The sequence below is a fragment of the Apium graveolens genome, chromosome 9 (assembly GCF_009905375.1).
Source record: "Apium graveolens cultivar Ventura chromosome 9, ASM990537v1, whole genome shotgun sequence".
In the NCBI taxonomy this organism is placed as follows: domain Eukaryota; kingdom Viridiplantae; phylum Streptophyta; class Magnoliopsida; order Apiales; family Apiaceae; genus Apium; species Apium graveolens.
This window is the reverse complement of record NC_133655.1, coordinates 215,505,110-215,514,320: the sequence shown is the minus strand read 5'-3', so window position 1 is coordinate 215,514,320 and position 9,211 is coordinate 215,505,110. Positions and strand designations below refer to the sequence as shown.

Genomic DNA, 9,211 nt, shown 5'->3' with positions numbered 1-9,211 from the left:
ACAAGAGAACACTGATCCGTAGCATGAGAACCTGCACAAAGCTCACAAACCATAGCTATTTGATTAACTCCATATGTAGCCAAAGAATCAACCTTCATTGATAGCGCTTGGAGCTGGGCTGCAATAGCGGTGGCTGCATCAACTTCCAGAATACCTGCTACCTTGCCTGACGTCATCCTCTGAGTTGGGTTTTGATGCTCATTTGCAGCCATCGTCTCGATAAGATTGTACGCCTCAGTATAGCTTTTAGCCCATAAGGCGCCTCCAGCTGCTGCATCGAGCATGGGCCGAGATTGGGCCCCCAAACCATTATAGAAACCAGTGATCACCATCCAATCCGGTATTCCATGATGTGGACATTTTCTCAACATTTCCTTGTAGCGTTCCCAAGCCTCGCACATAGATTCTGTAGGTTGCTGCGCAAACTGAGTAAGAGCACTCCTCATAGCAGCAGTCTTTACCATCGGATAAAACTTCACCAGAAACTTTTGCGCAAGATCTTGCCACGTAGTGATGGACCCAGCTGGTTCAGAATGTAACCAGTCTTTAGCCTTGTCCCTTAGTGAGAATGGGAAAAGCCTCAACTTGATAGCCTCATCAGTCACGCCATTATACTTAAAAGTGCTGCAGATCTCGACAAAATTCCTTATGTGCATGTTGGGGTCTTCAGTTGCCGCTCCTCCAAAAGAAACAGAATTCTGCACCATCTGAATAGTGCCCGGCTTGATTTCAAAGGTGTTAGCTTGAATAGCCGGATGAAGGATGCTTGACTGAATGTCATCAATTTTAGGCCGAGAAAAATCCATAAGAGCTGGATCAGCTTGAACAATACGATCTCCCATGTTTACTGGTTCTTTCTGCTCAGTTCCTGAATCCGAATCCTCAAAATCTAACTTCTCCGGAATATCAAGAACTTCGTCTGTCTCCTCAGCTGTATCTAAAGTCCTCTTGCGAGCACGAGAACGAGTTTGCATAAACGCTTGCTAAAGTACCTGAAACACAACCGAAAAGAGTAAGTAACTACTTCGTCCTGAATCACTGAGTCCTAATGACCAATGATGGTAAGTACATAAACTAAACAAATATGCCGAGTCCCCGGCAGCGGCGCCAAAAACTTGTTAGGGCGAAAACACGCGCTAATATTCACGCAAGTATACGCGTTCGCAAGTAATATAGAATACTTTCTAGTTCCTTCCCTCAGAGACTCAGACTAAATTATTGTCTAATTAAACTCACTCACCAATGTATGATTACTTCTCAATGTTAAGATAATAACACTTAAAATTGTTGATTAAATATTAACTATAATTAACTACTTAATTAACCACTTAACTAACACTTCAATTTATCAATAATAAAACACTCATGAGATCACAACTTCATTATTACTTCCTTCTATAGCCATTGTTATTACCTTTAGCATGTGACAGTGATGATATTAATCGAATAACACGAAACTGATAAAAGCCAACTTTCATTGTACTAATACCATTCTACCAAGCATCCACAATTAAGATAGAAGTTGAATAGTCATCAATTATGTTGAGTTCCTATATGTCTACAGAAATTGACAACACAACGATTTAAGCACAAGTTATTCTTTTTTGATTACATAGGGCAAATAAAACTGTTAGAGTTACCCACTAATCATGCACAACGTACACGAACCTATACTAGCATGGCAAGTTCTAAATCTCAAGATCCATCATCGCTTCACAAGAGATTAACACCCTATCTTATATGTTCGCGACGCACATAAGACGAATACGCACAACCAATACTAGATATCAAGCAATCATCACACACTAAAGTATTAAACAATTAACTAAAGAATTCCATAATAAATCCGTTGCAACCCCATGATCACGATTAGCCCATAATAGAACTTATCGCCATCATGGGTTCATATGAAATCATGATAAACAAACACAAGAAAATAATAACTAAACTAATTATATTAAAATAGAGTACGTCACAAGAGTAAATAAGTCAAAGCAAGAAAACTAGCATCCAACGTTACAAGGAAACAAGAATCACAAGAATATATGATTCCTCTTCGTTGTGGTGTGCTAATCGGTCTTCTTCCTTATCTCCTTCGCTTCTTGCGTAAAACACAATCTAAAACATAATCCCCTTTATACTCTCTGTGAAAACGTCTCAAATCTACCTATATAATAGTCCCATAAAACTCAGATTACATAGAAGTTGGAAACCAAACAGAAGTAGAAGTCTAAAATAATTTATCTTTTTCCCCGACCCTGCGCGGCCGCTCAGCATAGCTGCGCGGGCGCGCAGGTTGCTGCGCGACCGCTCAGCATTGCTGCGCGGGCGCGCAGGCCTCTACTGGAAAAAATCCAGGTTTGCTCCATTCCTTCGCCGTAATTTGCCCATTCCTTTCCTCTCGCAATGGTGAACACATGCCAAGGCTTATTCTTGATGATTCCTCCCCCGAAATGCAACTAATACCCTGAAATGCATAAACACTAGAAAAACGCATCAAATACACAAAATACTTGATTTCAAGACACCAATTTAAGCCATTTTAAGACGTTCTAAGTGGTATAAAATGCCACTTATCAGTCACTTGCTCCAGAATCCATGATCCAATCTCCACGCCCTTTTGCCAGCATACAACTTGACACCATGCCAGAAAATCCACACTCCAATTCTTCATCAGTTTCCGACCCTCTTCCAGATTCACTATGTGTGCCAGGTAACAATTTAAATAGCTGCTCTAATTGCTGTGAAGTGATGTGAACATCATCTCTCCCAAACGAGCTCTGAGCATTGTTACTCATCCGTGCAGAGTTGGTTCTATGAGCATTGGGTTTTGATGTCCCTTTAGCAGCTAATTTTTTGTGCTTGTGGTGCCACTTAGGGTAGCCCACAATAGTCCAACATCTTTCTCCAGAATGACCCTTTGCTCCACACACCGTGCACACTCCTTTATCAACAAATCTTTCCCCAGATCTACTGCTATACATAGCAGAAGCTTCAACAGCATAATTATCAGTATTATGTAAAACATCCCTTTGGGCCTCCTCTTGTTGAATAGATGAACATGCCATTTCAACAGTTGGAAGGGGAGTCATCATCAACAATTGACTACATTGAGCCCCGTACTTATCGTCAAGACCATTTAGAAATTGAAGCAATTCTGCTTCCTCTTTCATGGTATTAATAGCAGCTAAAAAATTAGCAATCTCAGGGGTGATAGTAGTAAGTGTGAGCAAGCCATTCATGGATTCAATTTCCTCCCATAGGCTACTCAAGGCAGTATAATACTCAGAAATAGACAAGTTTTTTTTGTTTCAAGGAAAACAAGTCCTTAGTTAACTTGTATTTTCTAGATCCGTTAGTTATAGAGAAACGCCTTTCTAACTGACACCAAATATCATGAGCAGAGTTGACAAATAACACAGACTACTTAATGTTTTCAGATAGATTGTTATGAAGCCAGGAAATTACCTGATTATTATAAGTATCCCATTGTGTAGCTTCAGCTTCACTCGTTGTGCTTCGAGCAACTGTTCCATTAACAAAGCCAAGTTTACGCTTAGAAGAGAGCTGGATCTCGAACGATCTCTTCCAAGAACGATAATCACCAGATCCTTGGAACTTCGGAAACCGTATAAGATTTCGCGAATGTTAAGTTCATTTATTCCCTTACAGGGTATCATTTTGCATAAAGTGTGGAGCGACCTACACGTTTACAATGATTTACTTTTATTCCTTTCATTCAGGAATTATCTTAATTTTTAGGAATTTTTTCCCTTAACTCTGGGATTTTTCCTTAATTTCCAGGAATTTTTCCCTTTATTCTGGGATTTTTCCCTTAATTTCGGGATTTAATCCTTAATTTTCTGGATTTATTCCTTATTTTTGAAAATAATAACATTTTCAGAAAATATTTCAAGAAATTTCCTTATTTTCCTGCAATTTTCCATAAAAATTTTCAAATTTCCAGCCCTTTTTCGACCAGTATCCTAGTCGAAATTTCGACCTGGATTCCATTCGAAATTTGGGCCAGCCTTAAAATCCTGGTCGAAGGAGTTCGACTAGGATCCACGACCTGGAATTCGACCAGGATCCTAGTCAAAATTTCGAACTGGATCTAGGTCGAATATTTACCCTTGTTTCTATTCCTGGTCTTGAGGTTTCGACTAGGATTCATGACCTGGATTTCGATCAGGATCCTAATCGAAACCTCGACCTGATTCTAGTTCGAAATTTCTCTGATATCTCTTGCTTCGTGGTCGATAGATTTCGACTAGGATTCACGACCTGGTTTTCGACGAGGATCCTAGTCGATTCTTCGACCTGGATTTTAGTCTAGGTTTTTAAACCCCATACTTGAAAAATGTTTTGTTTGATTCGACCTCATTCCTGGTCTAAGTTTTGACCTCAATCCAGTTCTGTTATTCCCATAATTTTCGGGTGTCTGTTCGAAGGATTTCGAGCAGAATTTACGACCTGAAATTCGACCTGAATTCTGGTCTTTTATACCCGTTATTTTCGGGTGCCTGCTCGAAAGATTTCGAGCAGGATTCACGACCTGGATTTCGACTAGAATCCTGGTCTTTTAGGACTTCCTTTTATTCCATTTTTTACTGGGCCTCAGTTTGGGGCTAGCCTTCTTTATTGGGCCTTACATATTTTAGGGCTTCAATTTAGGGCATTGTATTTTTCCAAATCCTAATTGGATTTGGACCTTCTTAATTTTTACTGGGCTTTTCCAAAATCCTAATTTGATTTTGGGCCTTCTTAATTCTTACTGGGCTTTTCCAAAATGCTAATTTGATTTTGGGCCTTCTAACTCTTATTGGGCCTCTTATTGATCTGGGCTTAATATACCAAAATACCCTGTTTAGAATTCTCTAGAATTTCTTGGAATATTCTGGAATGTTCCTTTTTCTGGGCTTTTTTCTTTGGGCCTCTATCCTTACTGGGCTTTTGTCCCTTCAACTTCACTTTTCCTCTTATATAAAGGAGTGAGGAGAGTCTACTGCTCCTCACTTTCTCATTTTTAAGTTCTTCATCTTTCTTCTCCTGCTAAGAATCTTAGAGCAATAACAGCAAGTCGGAGTATCAAAGCCTTTTTTAGGAGCATTTCTTCAGGTAAAATTCCTCCCTTTACTTCTTGTGCTTACCTTTACATAGTGTGCGCTTTTAAAATTATCTCTTTATGTGCCCTTTTTTCAGATGGCTGATAAGAAAATGACTCGCTTGACCAAAATGAACGTGGCTAGAAAGTCCAATGAATTCCCTATTCGATCAAGGTACACTTCCTTGATCGACATGATCAACACCCGAGGGGACGAGTACCCGTCTGATGCGCATCTGGACGCGCACGACCATATTAGTGCCTTGCGGGATCCTAAAGAGCTGGAAAAGTTGAGCAGCTGTTTTAAAATCAAGGAACCTTTCAAACTGGTTCTTACAGATCCGGCCGATAGGGCCTGCCAGTGGAAGAAGGACGCATTATACGTCTATAGGGATACTCTAAGGGCAGGTATCAGACTCCCCTTTCACCCGTTCATTCCTCTTTTGCTAGCCGATGTGGGCATCAGCCCTTGCCAACTCCCCCTTAATTCTTGGAGGCTCATTCTGTGCTATCTGTCACAATGTGCCAAGCATGATGTCCCCACTTATGTTGTTATCTTCAGAAAGATTTTTCAGTTCAAGAACAGCCCTGATAAGAATCCGGGTTGGGTTTCTATAAACCAGCGCCCTACTATTCCTCATATTGTGAACGGGAAGTCCATCCCTGACAACAACTTGGGGTGGAAGAAAGATTTTTTGTTCGTCGTTTGGGAGGGTGGCGATTGGGGCACCCTATTTCGATCGTCTTTTGGGCTCGCCGTTGATGGGAGCCCAAATGATATAACTTTGTATGAGGAGGCGGCCAGAGCTTTCAACCTTCTGACGCAAGATAATGGGACTTCCCATTCCTGGGATCTTATTAGGGAGACCGTTCTTGTAGAACGCGGCCTTTCTCCCGTCCCTAAGAAAAGTAAGTTTCCTTCCTTATATATCTCTTTTTATTTCCTTCATTTTCTATTTTACTGATTTCTCAACTTAATTATCTCATTTGTTGCAGTGGCTGAGAAAATTGAGGAGGCTACAATGTCTAAAGACCTGGAGACAACCAGGATGAGGCGTGCTGGAAAGGTCTTTAAAGACCCGTGCCTTGGGGATCGCTTCCCCGAGTTCCTACTCCAAGCAGTGGAACCAGGCGAAGAAGGCCCCGACCAAGTTTTGCGTACCAAGCAGAGGCCAGGGGCTTATTTTCAACCTGCTTGGGGAATCCGGGGCAAGGATTCAATCCTTGGCAGCACGACAATTGCCAAGGAATGGTCTAAGCATTCCATCTCCACTTCCACTTTGGAGGAGGTCAACCAAAGAATAGAGGCCCTTGAAGCCCAACTTGCCTCTTCCACTTCTGACCTGGGAACGGCCCGGGCCGAAAATGTTATCCTGAAGGCTCAGAAGGATAAAGCCTTTGACGACTGGATGGATACTTAGGAGTTTAAGGACTTAATGGTGGAGCACGATGCCCTCCTACACCCAGTTAGCTATAAAGAAGGCTGAGATGCTGCTCTGGAGACCATTCAGGATGAATTTCCAGAAGTCCTCGAGCAGTCCTCCTTTCCTTGCCCTGTGCGAGTTCCAGAACTTGGGGGTGTTACCGACAAGCTCGTTGGCCTGATCAAGGACGGCCCGTCGGGGAGCCAAGGCCAAAAGAGGAAGAAGCTTGAGTCCAGCTCCGGAGAGGAGGAAGCTTCTTCCGAAGAGGAGTCTGAGCCTGTTGCAAAGAAGATCAGGGTGGAAGAGCCTCCAAGGGCAGCGCCTCAGCAACCAGCATCTCCCGCAGCATCCAAAGTGCCCGAAGGCAGTTCTGATGGAACCTCTACGGGGACTTCCGAGGGGACGACTGAGACGTCCGAGGGGACGACTGAGACATCCGAGGAGACTTCGGATAGTGGTTCCGAGGAATCCCAGCCTTCCAAGGCCGAAGTTTTTTTTATGTATTTCTTCTTTTTAGACAATATGTTAACTTTGTTTATATCAGAACTTGTTACCCTTCGGGGTTATTTCATATGTTGCTTTTCTTACTCGCCTCTTTCTCCTCTATCTTTCCAATACTTAATATGCATTGAAACTTGAACTAATTGGCCCTTTGAATTGTGCAACGTGCAATCTTATAAAAGAATCCGTGAAGTCTTCCTTTTTTCAATGATCAAAGCATGATTTTTTGTTAAAACCTCACAAGGTATTATCACAACTTAAACATCCATAGGTTGAAATAATTTCAAGCTCTTTAATATGAAAAGTAGTTCTCCAAAACCTTACATAGTATGGGTCCGACCCTTACCAATAATAACCTGATAATGCAAATTCTACTGGAATATAAAATCCTATGCAAGCAAAGCTTCAAGGTGCTTTTCAACCTACTTGTCATCCTGACAAATGAGAATCGTATTCAGTTGCCCTACACATAGTAAACCTTCAGGTTTTGTGCATGCCAAGTTCTTGGGACTTCAAAACCATCCATTGTCTCCAGATTATAGGTTCCTCTACCTTGAACGCTCTTGACTTTATACGGCCCTTCCCAATTTGGGGTAAGCTTCCCTTTCTGTCCTACACTAGAAGCTTCTATCTTCCTCAAGACTAGGTCACCTTGTTTGAAAAACCTTTCTTTAACCCTTAGGTTGTAGTAGAATGAAGCCTTTTTCTGATATTCTACTATCTTTGCATGTGCCTCATCTCGCACTTCATCGATTAAGTCCAGAGCCAACCTTTGTCCTTCCTCATTTTCCTCAGCATTGAAAGCCTGAATCCTTGGAGAGGAATGTGAGATCTCCACGGGAACTACTACTTCTGCCCCATATGCCAACATGAAGGGAGTTGCTCCAGTCGTGACTCTACAGGTAGTCCTGTAGGCCCATAATATTGGAAGTATTTCATCCACCCAATTATTTCTTGACTTCTCGATCCTCTTCTTTAATCCATCCAGGATTATCCGATTTGCTACCTCCGCTTGCCCATTGGCTTGCGGGTGAGCCACAGAGGTGAATCGTAACTCAATTTCATTTTCTTCACAGTACTTCTTGAATTCCTCATTGTTAAATTGTGTTCCATTGTAGGTGACTAGGATACGGGGAATTCCATATCGGCACATAATTTTTTCCCACAGGAATTGTGCAACCTACTTAGTTGTGATCTTGGCCAAGGGTTTGGCTTCAATCCACTTGGTGAAATAATCAATGGATACAATCAGGAACTTTCTTTGTGCCGTGGCCATGGGAAAGGCCCCAGAATATCCATTCCCCACATAGCAAAGGGAATGGGCGAGTTTATAGAGGTCAGCATCTCGGGGGGTCGTCTAACAACAGGTGCATGCTTCTGACAGTGATCACACTTCTTTACATATTCTTTGGCATCAACCATCATTTCTGGCCAATAGAAGCCTAAACGGGTTATCTTGTGAGCCAAGGCCCTGCCCCCCAAGTGTTGCCCATAAATACCTTCATGCACTTCTTCAAGAGCCAAGCGTGCCTCATCGGGCCTGAGACACCTTAAGTAAGGAACCACGAAAGATCTTTTGTACAGAATCCCATCTATCAAAGAGTACCTTAGTGACCGAACAACTAACTTCCGTGCTTCAATTGCATCATTTAGCAACCAACCGGTATGAATGTGGGCCTTAATGGGATCTATCCACGACGTCCCCAGGCATATAGGAGCTACAAGCTTAACATCAATGCTCCGTGTCTTCAAAACGCGGAAGTATACACTTCCTGAACTTTCCTCTATCTCAGATGAAACAAACTTGGATAAGGCATCTGCCTTAGCATTTTCCTCCCTTGTAATGTGCTCAACATGGCATTCATTGAATTGGGTCATCACAGCCCTTACTAGGCAGACATACTTGGCCATCGTATCATCCCTTGCCTCAAATTCTCCCTTTACCTGGGATATGATCAGCTTCGAGTCTTCGCGGACCTTTAAGTTTTTGACTCTAAGTGTCCCAGCTAGGCCAAGGCCAGCTATCTGGGCTTCATATTCTGCCTCGTTGTTTATGGTTGGGAAGTCTAATTTAATGGCATACTCGATCAAGAACACGTCAGGGCTTTGTAAAACCAATCCTGCTCCACTGAAGTTTATTTTTGATGCTCCATCAAAATAGAGAACCCAATATTCTTTCTCC

General features: G+C 42.2%; 1 non-coding gene across 1 annotated transcript; it reads left to right on the top strand.

Annotated features, from left to right (window-relative positions):
* The first annotated feature begins 342 nt into the window (after positions 1 to 342).
* Positions 343 to 449, top strand: LOC141687881 (small nucleolar RNA R71). The gene has a single exon (XR_012561360.1). It is a non-coding gene; the product is annotated as a small nucleolar RNA R71 (small nucleolar RNA).
* The last annotated feature ends 8,762 nt before the right edge of the window (positions 450 to 9,211 follow it).